Raw genomic sequence first — 15,029 nt, forward strand, 5'->3', positions numbered from 1 at the left:
AAAAAAAAAAAAAAAAAAAAAAAAAAAGAAAGAAAAATGGGCCAGGGATTTAGCTCAGCGGTTTGGTGGCCTGCCTTGCAAGCCCAAAGATCCAAGTTCAATCCCTGGTACCAAAAACAAGAAAAGAAAAAAAGAAAAGAAATATTAAAAGACTTAGCCCAGAAGTATGGCAAAGGCTGTAAGTCAGGAAAAACAGAATGTGTCAACAGTGGGAACTAAAAGCAAGATACTTTATGAGGAAAACAAGTGGGGAGTCTTGGAAGCCAAAAAGAGTGTTGTCAATATAATAAATGATTGTATCAGATATTGATTATAGATCAAAGGAAAGGATGATAAATACATTGAGGGGTCATTGAGAATTCAAAATTTTGGGGAAATGAAGTGGATTTTATTTTTATTGCGTTTATTAGTAATTTTAAGTATACAGTACAGTTACATTCATCATTGGGATCTTGTACCTTTACATGAAAGATCTTGGTTGTCATTTATTACCCATACCCTTGCCCTCCTTTCACCCCCTCCATTCTCCCTTATTTACAAAGAAATTGTTTCCTTTTTTTCCCTTTTCTCATATTTTTTTCTCTTGCCTTCTTTCCTTTCCCCTACCCTTCCAACTTCCCCTACACCTTTAGGCCTTTTCATCCTATTTCACATTATCAGTTAATCAATTTCGATCTTATTTACACTTTAAGATTGTCACACCAGAGAAACTATTTGGTATTTACATATATGTGTCTTATTTATGTCACCTAAGAGTATGGCCTCAATATGCATCCATTTCCTGTGAATGACTCTAGTTGCTCATTCTTTATGTCTGAGTAGTATTCCATTTTATAGAAAAACCACATATTCTTTATCCAGTCTCCAACTGATGGACAACTGGGCTGTTTCCACATTTTAGCTATTACAAACTGCACAGCTATAAACATGTGTGTGCATATATCACTGTGGTATATGACTCTTTTAATTCTTTTAGTAAGATACTCAGCAGAAGAATAGTTAGGTCAAATGAAACCTCTAATCATAGTTCTTTGAGGTATCTCCATACTGAGTTACACCAATGTGCACTCCCAACAACAATGGAGAACACTTCCAACATTTCTTATTGATTGACTTCTTGATAACAGCCATTCTTTCTGGCGTGAGGTGGAATCTCAGTGTTTTCACCTGAATCTCTCAAATGACCTATGAGGTTGAACATTGTTTCATATATTTATTTGCTGCTTTTACATCTTTGTCTGAGAAATGTCTGCTCATTTCGGATGCCCATATTTGGACTGGGTCTTTATATTTGGGGGCCTGATTTTTTTAAGTTCTTTATATGCTTTAGATAATAGTCCTTTGTCTGAGGAGCAGCTGGTAAAATTTTTTCCCACATCATAGGTTATCTCTTAGCTCCATTGGTGGTCTATTTTGCAGTGAAGAAACTTTTATTAAGATCGTATCTCAGTTGATGATTCTTTGTGCTAGTTCCTGTGCTACTGAGGATTTGCTCATAAAATCTTTTCCTATGCCAATGTCTTTGAGAGTTCTGCCTAATTTATCTTCCAGGACGTTTAGTGTTTCTGTTTTAATATTTAGATCTTTAATCCACTTGTATTTTAGTTTAGTACATGGTGAAAATTAAAGGTTTACTTTTAATCTTTGGCAGGTTGAAATCCCATTTTAAACACAATTTATTAAAGAGGCTATCATTCCTCCACTGAGGACTGTTTGCTTCCTCATCAAAGATGAAATAGCTGAGTACATCTGGAGTTCTTTCTTTATCTTTCAATCTATTTCACTGATCCTTGGGTCTTTTTCTTTGCCAGTACCATGCTGTTTTTATCACAGTTGCTTTGTAGTATGGTTTCAAGTTGACAATTGTGATACCTGCCCCCATCATGTCTTTGTTGCACAGAAGGGCTTTTACTATTCAGGGTCTTTTCTGGTTCCAAATGAATTTTTGGATTATTTTTTCTATTTCTGTGAAATATCCTGTTAGAATTTCAATTGGAATTGCATTGAATCTGTATAGCAGTTTTGGTAGTATGGACATTTTCACTATGTTAATTCTTCCTACCCAGGAGCAGGAGATAGCCTTCCATTTTCTTATACCCTCTTCAATCTCTTTTCTCAGAGTGCTATAGTTTTCAGTGTATAGGTCTTTTGTCTCCTTCACTAGATTGATTCCTAGATACTTCATTTTTTGGTTGCTATTGTGAAAGGAATTGTTTCCCTAATTTCTCTCTCAGTGAGTCTGTTATTTATGTACAAGAAGGCCATTAATTTTTGAGTACTCACCTTGTATCCAGCTATTCTGCTGAATATGTCAATTAAGTCTAGAAGTCTTTTAGCAGATTCTTTGGGCCTTCTATGTAGAGTATTGTGTCGTCAGCCCATAATAACAGTTTAACTTCTTCCTTTTCTACCTTTATTGCTTTAATTTCTTTCTCATATATAATTTCTGTGGCTAATGTTTCCAAAACTATATTGAACAGGAGTGGTGATAGTGGACATACTTGTCTTGCTGCTGATTTTAGGATGAAGGTTTTCTGTTTTTGGCCATTTAATGAGATTTTGGCTGTTGGTTTTCATAGATAGCCTTTATCAAGTTGCTATAAAGACCATCTATTCCAATATTCTTCAGGGTTTTTATCATGAATGGCTGCTGAATTTTGTCGAGTGCTTTTCTTCATCTATTGAGATGATCATATGGTTTTTGGCCTTGACTCTGCTATTATCATGTATTACATTTATTGATTTGTGTCCTTGCATCTGTGGAATAAATCCATCTCGGTCAGGGTGTATGATCTTCTTGATGGCCCTCTGTATTCTGTTTGCCAGTATCTTATTGAGGCATTTTGCATCTATGCTCATTAATGAGATTGGCCTGTAATTCTGTTTTATGGTTGGGTCTTTCCCAGGTTTTGGAATCAGAATTGCTTCCAGGAATTAATTTAGCAGTATTGCTTCCCTTTTAATTTCACTGAAAAGTTTAGAGTAATCATTACAGTTCTTCTCTAAATGTCTTGTAGAATTCAGCAGTGAATCCATCAGGACCTGGGCTTTTCTTAGCTGTTAAACTTTTAATTATGTTTTCAATTTCATGGATTGTAATCAGGGTGTTTAGAATTTTTTTTTAAATTTTCTTCATTCAACTTTGGTAATTCATAAGTATCAAGAAATCTGTCCATTTTTTCTGTGTTTTCCATTTTATTAGAGTACAGGTTTTTGAGGTAGGTATTGATAATCCTCTGGATTTCTTGTGGATCTGTTGTGATCTCAATTTTTTCATTTATAAGAGCATGGATCTGAACCTCTATTTTTTCCTTTTTTCTTAACAAGGTTTGCTAAGGGTTAATCTATTCTATTTATTCTTTCAAGAAACCAACTCTTCATTTTTTTTTTTTTTTTGGTATTTTACTCTTACTTTCTATTGTATTGCTTTCTGCTCTGATCTTTATAATTTCCTCTCTTGTACAAGTTTGGGTTTATCTTGCTCTTCTTTTCTAGGAGCCTAAGGCTCATCATTAGGTTGTTTATTTGAGCTCACTCTGTTTTCCTATAGTGTGGGCACTCACCGCTGGGAATTTTCCACCTAGAACTGCTTTCATTGTGTCCCATAGATTCCTGTATGTTGTTTTGCATTATCATTCATTTGTAAAAATTCACTAATTTCTTCTTTAATTTCCTTGTAACCCATTGATTGTTCAGGGGAGTGTTGTTCAATTTCCATGTGTTTGTGAAATTCTTACAGTTTCTTATGGTATTGATCACCAGTTTAATTGCACTATGGTCTGTTAATATACATGGGATGACTTTGATTCCTTTGCATTTATTTAAACTTGTTCTATGAGCTAGTATGCAGTTTGTTTTGGAGAATGACCAACATGCATCTTAAAAGAATGTATATTCTGATTTTGCATTGTGGAATACTCTGTAGACATCTACTCAGTGCATTTGTTCAAAGACTTGGTTCAGTTCTAGTATTTCATTATTGATTTTTCAGCTAGATAATCTGTCTATTAGTGATAGTTGGGTATGTAGGTCCCCCACTACAATTGAGTTAGTGCTTATTTGTTTTTTCAAGTCCCTTGATATTTATTTTATATAGCTGGGTGCATTAATATTTGGTGCATACATATTTATGGTTGTCATCTCTTCCTCTTGGATTGTTCCCTTTACAAGGATGTAGTGGCCTTGTCTCTCTATCAGTATTGGTTTGAAATTTACTTTGTCTCTGGCTAAAATAGCTACCTCTGCTTTTTTCTGGTCTTCTGTCACATGGAAAACTGTTTTACATCCTTTTAATTTCAATTTTTTAGTTTATTTGAACTAGATGTGTTTCTAGTATACAACATATTGTTGTATTTTGCCTCTTAATCCATTCTACCAGTCTGTTTCTTTTGATTGGTGAACTGAGTCCATAAACATTGTTGATTTTAAGTGATATGTATCGATTTATCATTGTCATCTTATTGTCCTCTTGTTGACTCCTTTTAATTGTTCCCCCTCTTTCTGTAGTTTCTTGACTAATTGACTTGCTGTATTTCCCCTCATAGTGTTGTGACCTTCATTGTCTTTTTCTAAGATATTGTTTAGAATTGTTTGTAGTGCTGGTTTGGTATTCATGAGGTTTCTCGGATGTTCTTTGTTGTGAAAGTATCTTATTTCCCCATCAGTTTTGAATGATAGTTTTTCAGGATACATCAGTCTAGGTTGTAGGTTGTTTTCTTTTAGAGCTTGAAATACCTCACTCCAGGTTCTCCTTGACTTGAGAGTTTGTTTCTAAAAGTCTGCTGTGATTCTGATGGGTTTTCCTTTGCAAGTGATTTGTTTATTTTCTGTAACTGCTTATAAAATTTTTTTCTTCTGTTGGATTTCCAGGATTTTGACTGTTATATGCCTAGGTGTAGATTTCTTTGATCATGGCTAATTGGTGTCCCATATGCCTCACTTAACTGTATGTCAAATTCTTCCCCTTTGTTTTGGAAGTTTTCTGTCATTAATTCTGTGAACATTTTTTTATGTAACTTGTACTTTTTCCTGCTACTATCAGTCTTATATTATTGTTCTTTGTATCATCCAGAAGTTGTTGGATCAATTTCTTATGATCCCTTACTGTTTTTAAGAGATCTCTCTTTTCATGGTTACTGATCTGGATCCTTTCTTCTGTATCTGAAATTCTATCTTCACATTCATTCATTCTGCTGTGAATTCTTTTTAATAGAGTTTTTAATCTCCTGGATACCTGTTTGAACCTATTTTACGGATTCTGTTGTTTTCATATGTTGAGTAATCATGGTTTCCATTTCTTTCCTTTGCTGGACATTCATGGCTTCTATCATGGTCCTGAACTCATCTATTTTTTTTTGGTCTGTTTCTGTTGTAGAGTCTCTAATCATGTCTTTCATTGTGCTCGCCATCTGTGTAGTTATCTGGGAAATTATTTCCATTTTGAATTTTTGTAGAGTCTGATTTATCTCTTTTGTTATTTCCTGTGCCATGAGCTCAGAATGTCCTGGTGGTTGATTGTCAGACTTTTCCGCCTTGTTTCCCCTAGAATTTGCCATTTGTGAATTGGAAGTCTGTATTTGTTCCTTGCTGAAGTGTTTTCTAATTTTTATTTTTGTTGTTGGGCTTTCCTTGGTTTAATTTCTGGGTTACTACTTTGATCTTCCTGATAGAGCTGCTCTTTAGGTTTTGAGTCTCTAATGACTCAGAGACACTCTCATCTTCATAATATCAGAAAGGACAACTCATTAAATCAATCACAATCCTGTAGCCTAATTGATACATTCAGCAACACAATAGCATCACAGCTTACAAATTGTCCATTTATGGTAGTTATTAATCTATCACTTTTAACCATGTGAATTAAATAAAATTCAAGGGCCAGCCAAAAATATGTTTATAGTGAAAAAACTCTAATGTAGCAACTTTGTCCTTCAGGGTGGGGACTTAGGAGGAGCTGGGAATAGAGGGAGACATATGTATAAGGATAGGAGAAGGTTTCAAGTGAAGCCAGAGGGCACAGGATGACCACACAAATGCTAGGAAACTGTTGAGGGCAAGAGGGAAAGGCAGAGTACAAGGACAAAGACAAAAATAGAACATTACAATAAAAGGGAAGCTATAAATTGTACTAATTTTCCTTTGAAACTAATGACAATTAGTGTGAAGGGAAAAGAGAGAAGAAAAGAAGAAATCCAAATTAGGGCAGGAACAGGAACAAAAGGGGAGATGAAGAATAACATATGGGAGCAAGAGACTCAGCAGAACAAAGAAGAAAGAAAAAAGGAAGAATTTGCAAAATGGGAATAAAATAAAATTTTAAAAACTAAAAATAAGAGGAAAAGAAAGAAAAAAAATTGAAGAGCCTCTTTCAGGGTATATCTCCACTGTCATAATAGACAGTGTGTGCCACACTATGCAGAAATACATGCGTTAGTTTCACCTAGCCAATGGCAGACCCCTGAGATGCAGGCTGAATTCTGGCTCCCTCACCTCCTGCAGGGTTGAACTCTGGAAGTTTCTGCTGCAGGTTCCAGCTGGCCTTCCCCATAGTCCAAGTTCTGATGGAATGTGGTGAGCCCTCCAATTTACCAACTATGGAGGTCTGATGTGCCTTTATTGCAATTGTTCACTTCCGTTCTATCTTGTGGAGCTCATTGAAATGGTCTTGATGACAACCTGTGCCTCTGTAGTGTGGATCTAGGTACTGGCACAACCAAGAGATCTGAGAGCATGGGGCAGGGGCAATGCTCCAAAGGTGTCCACCCACATGACTGGGCAGTCCTCACTGGCCTGCTCTGATGAAGACCCAGGGTGTTGGAGGTGGAGGAGCAGCAAACTCCCTGTGCAGCTGGGCAGTCCTCACCAGTTTGCTAGATGAAGGCCTGGGGCCTTGGAGGTAGGGGAGCAGAGAGCTTGCTGCATGGTTGGGTGGTCCTCATTGGTCTGCTCCAATTGCAAGGAATTTTAAAATGAGGCCAGAAAGTGGGATAGAACATATAGGTATCTCCTTCAACCAATTTAACTATAAAGGGAACACAAAAATGAGGTAGTGTCTTACTTTCCTCATAGCTGAATGAAATAATGGACACCAAAGTTAATAGAGAAAAAGTTTATTTTAACTCAGAGTTTGTAGAAGTTTCAATCTTTAGTTCACTGGCTCCAAGGTAGGGTGGCCTGTCAGAGGGCATCGCAGAGGAGAAACAGTGCATAGACAGAGCAGGCAGGAGACAGCAAATAGCAAGCAGAAGAAGCAATCCTCCTTTTCCCTTTTATCCCATCCAGGCTACAAGCCTTTTTGGGGAGTGACACCCATACCCAGGGAAGGATTTCAGTTATCACACACAGATCTATGCCAAACCAATTTAGATATAACACATCCTTAATCCTAGTATCGCACACCCATGATCCAGCCACCACCCAAAAGCCCTATCCATGAGCATATGTGGGTTTGGGTGGGGGCAGACATCTAGATACAAGCCACAACTGGTAGTGACTGAAAGAAACAGATAACATTGAGATGATGATTTTGTTTATTATATAACAAGAAATGGTTACACGTTTATGTGAGAAAAGGAACAATCTACTACGAGGAAAAAAATGAGGTTATAAAGTGATAAAAGAAATAATTGCTGAAGCAATGCCCCAGCATAGCTAAAATAACAACAACAAAAAAATAGCAATAACAAAAATGACCTTACCTGCTAGCAACTAACAACAGTTAAGTCAACGGCTTTCTAAATACATAGAAACAAAGTCTGTAGAATGTAAACATTATTCATAGACAAGGTCACTTGGCCACTGTGTTTGAATGAATGTATTTTACATTTTGAGTGTTTGAATCTGGGCCTGTGGGGAAGTAATTAGGATTAGTTGGGGTCATGAATTTATGGCCCCTATGATGGGAAGAGTGGCTTTACAGCAAAGGAATGGGAGACTTGAACTTGCATGCTTGCTGTGTCTTCTCTTACCTTGTGATGCCGTGTCACAGCATAGCAAGAGTCTTCATCACACTTGCAACTTTCCAGTGTCCAGAACTGTCAGAAACAACTTTCTTCTTTTTATACATTATCCAGTCTCTGGCATTGTGTTAGAGTAGCAGAAAATGAACTAAGAGATTGATCATGGTAGAGCAAGACAGATACAATTTTAATATTTATAATCCCTACATCTAGACAAATATAGCCACTCTAATTTCTACCTCTGGCTAATTCCAGTGACTCCTGTCCTTTGTCAGTGAGGCTGGTCCTGCTGCCTTTCCTTTGTCTTCCAGAGAGGAACTATTATACTGCCTTGTGGAGTCATTCTTAATTGTTCGTAGTGCACAATTTCCAACAGACTCCACTTTTTAAAACCCTCCCCAATCACACAGCACAAATCCAAAAGATATGTATTGCAAGGCCCTCCCCTATCCCTCTTCTTTCAACATTCAATTAATTCTCTTGTATATTCTGAGTTGCCACAAGAAAGTAGAAAAACTGACAGGCTTCAGGGATGTCCCTGGGAAATCTTAGTTGATCATTTTTGACAATTCATGAATCCGTATAGTGGACTGACTGCCTTAGAAAAGGGCAAAAAGAATAAGGTACTATAAGTACTTAGTATTAGTAGAAGGCACATGTGGTGGCTTTGTGTAAACTTTCTTTTAAAAAGAGTTATATGCTGACAGAGCAGAGCTGGGGTATTTCTGGAAAGTAGAAAAAGGCAGAGTTGTAAAATAACCACCTTAGGAAGAGGGAGAACAAGTTATTTCAATATTTGGTTTTATGTAGCATGAGAGAGCCACTGGATGAGACTTTGACACTGCCACCAGCAAGCAAGGCATTGCATTTTCAGTTCAGCTACAGGATTGAGACACAGGTGGTTAAAAAGCTGGGTTTCCAGGGTCATGGTTTTTCCAACAAACAGGAAAGAATTACCAGGCAAATATGGATGGGTGCAGAAGAATAAATCGAATGAGTAATCACTTAAATAGAACACAAAAAGCAAGAAAAGGACATTAAAAGAGCTTGGGAAGATTAAAATAAAAAGAAGATGGAAACAATATTTTATTTTGTTTTTAATTTTTATTGACAAATAATTATATATGTTATAAGGTACAATATAATGCTTGACATAGATAGGGAAATAATTTTACCAAGCTTTTAAGTGTATTTGTCATATTATATACCATTTTCGTGTGATGAAAGCATTTAACATTAACTGTTTTAGCAATTTTCAAATGTGTGATACATTATCATTAATTATGCTCAAAATGTTATTCAATAGATCACAAAAGCATATTCCTTCTGCCAAAAAAGTTTGAAACAGACTGAGGATTTAGCTCAGTGGCACCACGCCTGCCTCTGCAAGTGCAAGGTCCTGAGTTTGATACCCAATACAAAAGAAAAGTTTGAAACCTTATTTATAACCTAAGTGTCCATCACAGGAATGTGTAAGGAAAAGGCAGTGTGTATATACACAACTAAATATTGCTTAGCCCAGAATATATAGAGAAAATTGTGTCACTTGTGATAGTACGGATGAAACTGGAAGCTACTAGGCTGAATGAAATAAACCAGGAAAAGAAAGACAAATACTGCATAATATTGCTAAAGTGTAGAATCTTAAATATTGAACAAATAGAGTAGAAAATGGTGGTAACCATGAGCTGCAATAGAGTGGATGGGGATGTGTTGAATAAAGTGGAAAATCGATGCTTTGTAAGTTCTAGAAGTATCAGAAATATTCTCATTAGTGTATTTCAGGAATTATTTGTAAAACATGATGGTAAACAATGAAGTTAAGAGTTAGTAAATTGTGTCAATGAGAGATAGGGCTGTTAGAAAACTATTGACAGAGGGATTAATTGGTTGGTTCAGTTTTGTTTACCATGAGAATTTTATTCTAGAAGTTTGCTCACTTTATAAGTAAACATGGATTTCTCAGTTTTCTCTATTACCTGAATAATTAAAATGAAACTGCCATTTTTGTACATATAAATTTCAAGAACGAATTGATCGGGCCTTGTAGTTCTGTACCTCTAGCAATATTTTAAATTTACAATGATAGTAGACTAGTCTAAGCTTTTCAATTTTTGATCATTTTTAGAGGTTATCATTTTGCTAGGAAATAATCCATAGAGTTTATTGGACTATTCCCATAAAATATTATTTTTAACTTTGACATATGTTATTTTCTTTATTCATTTTATGTTTTTCTCTTTTGACCTTTACATTTGCAATTCATTCCTCTTTATCTTCAGTTAGTGACAATGCCAAGTAAAAAGTCCTTATAGTTTGTCTTAATTATAAAAATTATTTTGCAAAACTAACAGCCACAGAAGCATTCTAGAAAAAAAAAAAACTCTTAGGTTAGACTGTGTGGGATGAGATTTTAGAATTTGTTATAATTTTGAGTTATCATCTCCTACCTTCAGCATCCATACCAAAATTAGAGAATATTTTAAAATATTTCATTATCCTAGTTTTTGAAGTACCTTATGTTTCATCTTATGACAGTTTCTAAGACTCTCCATATAGACATACTTACCTTGGATCCAGAGATATGTTCCCAAGAAGAGTTACTAAATTAGTATCTATCTATCTGTCTGTCTGTCTGTCTGTCTGTCTATCTATCTATATTTATGTCAATTTGCTTGTTCAAGTATCTATATATTGTTTTGAGAAAAAGGATGAAGTGTCTTTGGCATTTCAGAATGAATTATTGTGCAGATCTGAGTGATAATCACATTTCAAAAGTATCTAAATTCTAGTGGGGCATAGGGATGCAATCATTTAATTATAGCTCTCTAGGAAGCTGAGACAGGAGGATGCCAAGTTTGAGTCCTCTCTGGGCAACTCAGCAAGACTATATTTCAAAATTTAAAAAGACACTGCCACCTTCCTTTCAAGTGCACGGACCTGAGTTTGATCCCCTGTACAAAATCAATAAATCAATAAATAAAATGACAAAGGTAAAAGGGCTGAAAGTGTAACTTAGTCCACACCCTTGGACTTAACCCCCGAAATAAGTATAAATATATATATTCTGTTACTGTAAGTTCATTACAGTGAAATTGAGAGTGCAGATATCTTCTGAAATTCAAGTTTTGACTCATTTAGATAATACTCAGAAATGGGATATACTGAACTATACGTTAGTTGTATATTTTTTTGAGAATTTTCTATTTTGTCTTCCACTGATGATGAATCATGTTACTTTCTCAACAAGAGGTCAGAAGGATCCTGATGTCTTCTATTTCTTGCCAACCTTTTGGGTGTCATTTCTTTAGTTTGCAGTAATGAGGATTCTAATTAACATGAGGTGATACTTTTCTGTGATTTTGATGTGTATTTCTCTGGGGATGGGTAAAGTTGAACATCTCTTCATATACCTTTTGAACCTTTGTATATCTTCTTTAGAGAAATGTTTTCAACTAAGTTTTTCCTTTCTGTTGACATAGCAAAGGATCAATAAAATGTGATGTGTCTGTATCTATATCTATCTACCTATCCATAATCTAATTGAAACCTAAGAAAAAAAGCTCTGATATTTGCAACACTGTGAATAATCCTGGAGATAACTTAGCTAAGGGAAATTAGTTTACCCAGGAGGATAGACAGTGAGTGCATAATTCCTTTTTATGAGGAACTTGCCATGCTTTGACTGTATCCCCAAAGTTTATGTGTTGGAACATAATCCCCAAAGAGAAGTTAGACCTTTAAGAAGTGAGCAGGTCACAGAAGGGCTCTGCTGTCCTTAATGTATTAATAACATTATGGTCAGAGAAGTTTAATTATCAGAAAGCGGGTTCCTGATGGACAATACGAGTTTTCCCTCTTTATGTCACCTTAACCTTTGCATGTATTTTTGTTCTAATGGGTCTCCCACAGTTTCTGCAATTGCAAAATAAAATAGATCTCTGTTACTTATAAATTATATAGCCCCAAGTATACAATAGCACAAAAGGGACTAAAGTATTGCATAAAATAATCAAAGTCATAAAGGCAGATAATAGAACTTTTTTCAGGGCTGGGGGAAGGAAAGTGGGAGTTTTTGACTGGCATAAAGTTACAGACATATATGATGAAAAAGTTTTAGAAATATGCCTTACATCACAGTGTTTATACCACAACAGTGTTTATTATGCTCTTAAAAATTGTTAAGAAGGGAGACATCATGTTAAATTTTCTTACTGCATGAAAGAAAAAATATAAAACTGGATAGAAGAATAATTTTGGGTGCACTGGATATGTCTATCAACTTGATTTATTGTGAGAATTTCATGTGTGTATGTATATTTACAAGGGTGCCAAACAGTAAAATACATGCAACATTGATATGCAGGTGACTTTTTTTCTTAGTTCAATATACCTGTTTTTTTTAATATTACTTGAATTTGAAAACACCAATCTTTCTTTCATAACTTAGAAATACATAAGAATACATACCCATTCGTGTAACTTTCCATTCTTTGATCATAGAATCTCAGTGTTTCAGGGATAGTTGAAAACTATGCTTCAAAGAATCATTTCAGGCAGGCACAGATCAAGTCTCACTTTCTCTTGTATATACTGCTTCTCTGCAAACGCAACAGTTATCTCCAGGGATAGCAGTGCCAGATGGATCTGGCCCCCAGTCTAGATAGAAGTTATCAGGCACATCTGACAACTAGCTGGAAGTGAGACCATTCTTTTCTGAATGTATGTGCTCCTGTAACTATTTTTATATAAGGCAGTTATTTTGTTTTCTTCCTGCTTTCTACTCATGCTCTTTCAAAGTGCCATACACTACCATTGTGGACCGCAGGCTTTCTCCTGTTCTCTCTCACTAATGAAAGTAGTTTTAAATCAGTAGTGTGAAAAACAAATGAACATCATAATTTGTGATGTCTATACACTTGACAGGTGAAAAAGACCAATTATGGTTGCTTGGCAGTGAGCCCTTTACTGTAATAAAGGTCAGAAATCAGATATTTTGAAATTAATAGATTCATTAATAGTCAAACATTATATGATGAAAAGTGCTCACTTAATCTTTTGAAAGAATTTTACTGATGCTCTTCTTCTCATTTAAAAACTTTAAAAACAAGTAAAGAATTATAGCCAAAATTCACTATTGGATATTTACTTAATACTTTATATTTAGAAATGTCTTAAAATTGCTAGGGTTACCCTATGCATATTCCTTCATATCCAGGGCCAATGGTCAATAGTATAGTCTTTAAGGTCTGAAATATCATTAAAATGTTTCAGTATTGCCTATTCTTCAGCTGGTTCTTTCAGCAGAAACAAACGCATTGTTTGATAAGACCATTGGTTTAGCAATAAGATTCATCAACAGTTTTGTAATTATGAGTAATGATGTTCAGCCAAAAGCATATAGAAATGTTACCTTGTCTCCTAGAAAAACCAAATGCAATAAAAAAATTTTTAGTCAATATCTTATCTTATTTTTATCAGTGAACATTATGGAATTCAGTCTAGGAAGGATGTAAATATTTGCTAAAAGCAAATTTTCAATAAGAAAGTAACAGCTGGGTGTGGTGACACAGGCCTATAATCCCAGCACTCTTTGACATTGAGGGAGGAGGGTCATTACTTCAATCTTAGATTTTAGAACAGCCAGAGAGAGGCTCCTCTGTGTGGCCGAGAGATACCCTGGCTGTGAGCCACAGACAGCATTGCGGTCTGTCCACTGGCTCAGGCCGGAGTGCAGCCCCCTCCCTTCCGCCCTGGGTTCTGGGTTTCAGGACTCGGAAAGGACGTTAGAGAGTTGGCCCACATCATCTCTACTCTGTGTTCATTTCCACTGTGCTCATCTCTCCTGTGTGTTTCCTCTGGATGAAGTAAACCTGTTTTAGAACTATCAGGTGCTTTAAAGGTCTCACAGTTCTGCCCGAGGCTGCCTGCCATGGCCTGTCAGGATGTGCACGCAGCCACAGTCCTCTCCTTCCTGTGTGAAATCACGTCAGTAGCAGGCCTCTTTGCTGGAACTTTGCTTTCTAACTGGAGAAAATTACGACTGATCCCCTTCAACAGAAATGAGAAGAACTCGACTGTTTGCACCGGTCCGTGGGTGAAATGTGTCCGTATGACCAAAGCAGTGACTGCCTGATGTACGCCACTACTCGCTCCTCATCAGGTGACCAGCTGGGCCCGCGTGTCCCCCAGTGTGCCCTGCCCCTCAGCATCTTGATTGCAATGGGTGCCTCGCTGCTCTGTCTGACTGGAATGCGAAACACGGTCTACAGGTCCTCTGTGCCTAACGTGACACTGGCCAAGTGTCTAGTCAATAGTGCAGTTGGTCACTTGGTGGCTGGGCTGCTTTTTTTTTGTTTTTTCTGGCAGGTATTGTGAGCCTCTCTCCATCGATCTGAGCCATCTTTTATAACATCCATCTGAACAGGAAGTTTGAACTAGTCTTTACATTTGACTGCGCAGTTTATGTCACTATCGCCAGTGCTGGAGGTCTGTTTACGACTTCCCTCTTACTGTTTATTTGGTATTTTGCATGCAAATCTTCGCCTTCTCCTTTCTGGCAGCTACTGTGCTCCCATTTTCCCAGGAGGCACAGTTACTCGCAACCCTATTCAGCACTTTCCGGCCTCTCGTCTTTGAAATTGACATTCCAGTAGTTTCACACACAACCTAAGGAGAATGTAGTTAACTGTTTAAAAAAATTTCTTGTAGCCCCTCATGTTCCCCTTGTAGAAAGAGCCTCTTTGAGCTTCTGTACATTTTCCTTTGGTCCTCAGAGTCAACAAATCCAAATTTGTATGTCCTGGTAGAATGAAGTGCTGCTAGTTCTTAGGAGTAAATTATATTATTTTTAAATGTAAAACGTTTATTTTCTCTTGCTTCTTGAATTGAAAGGATTTTTAGCCTCTTTGGTATCTGATCAGTTATTTAGGGGAAACAGCTTGTGTGGTTTAGAACAATATGCTAAAAACGATGCTAAGAGAAGCTGTTGTGAACAATCTATGAATATTTCAGATTGTGTTTTGGCCTTTTTCTGTAATATTTGACACTGAAAAATAAAAGGCAACTTTA

General features: G+C 36.3%; 1 pseudogene; it reads left to right on the plus strand.

The window, feature by feature from the left end:
* Window positions 1-13,890: 13,890 nt before the first annotated feature.
* LOC104868029 lies at window positions 13,891-14,631 on the plus strand (annotated as a pseudogene).
* Window positions 14,632-15,029: the final 398 nt, after the last annotated feature.

Source organism: Fukomys damarensis, unplaced genomic scaffold (genome assembly GCF_012274545.1).
Source record: "Fukomys damarensis isolate Sample0158 unplaced genomic scaffold, DMR_v1.0_HiC HiC_scaffold_17, whole genome shotgun sequence".
In the NCBI taxonomy this organism is placed as follows: domain Eukaryota; kingdom Metazoa; phylum Chordata; class Mammalia; order Rodentia; family Bathyergidae; genus Fukomys; species Fukomys damarensis.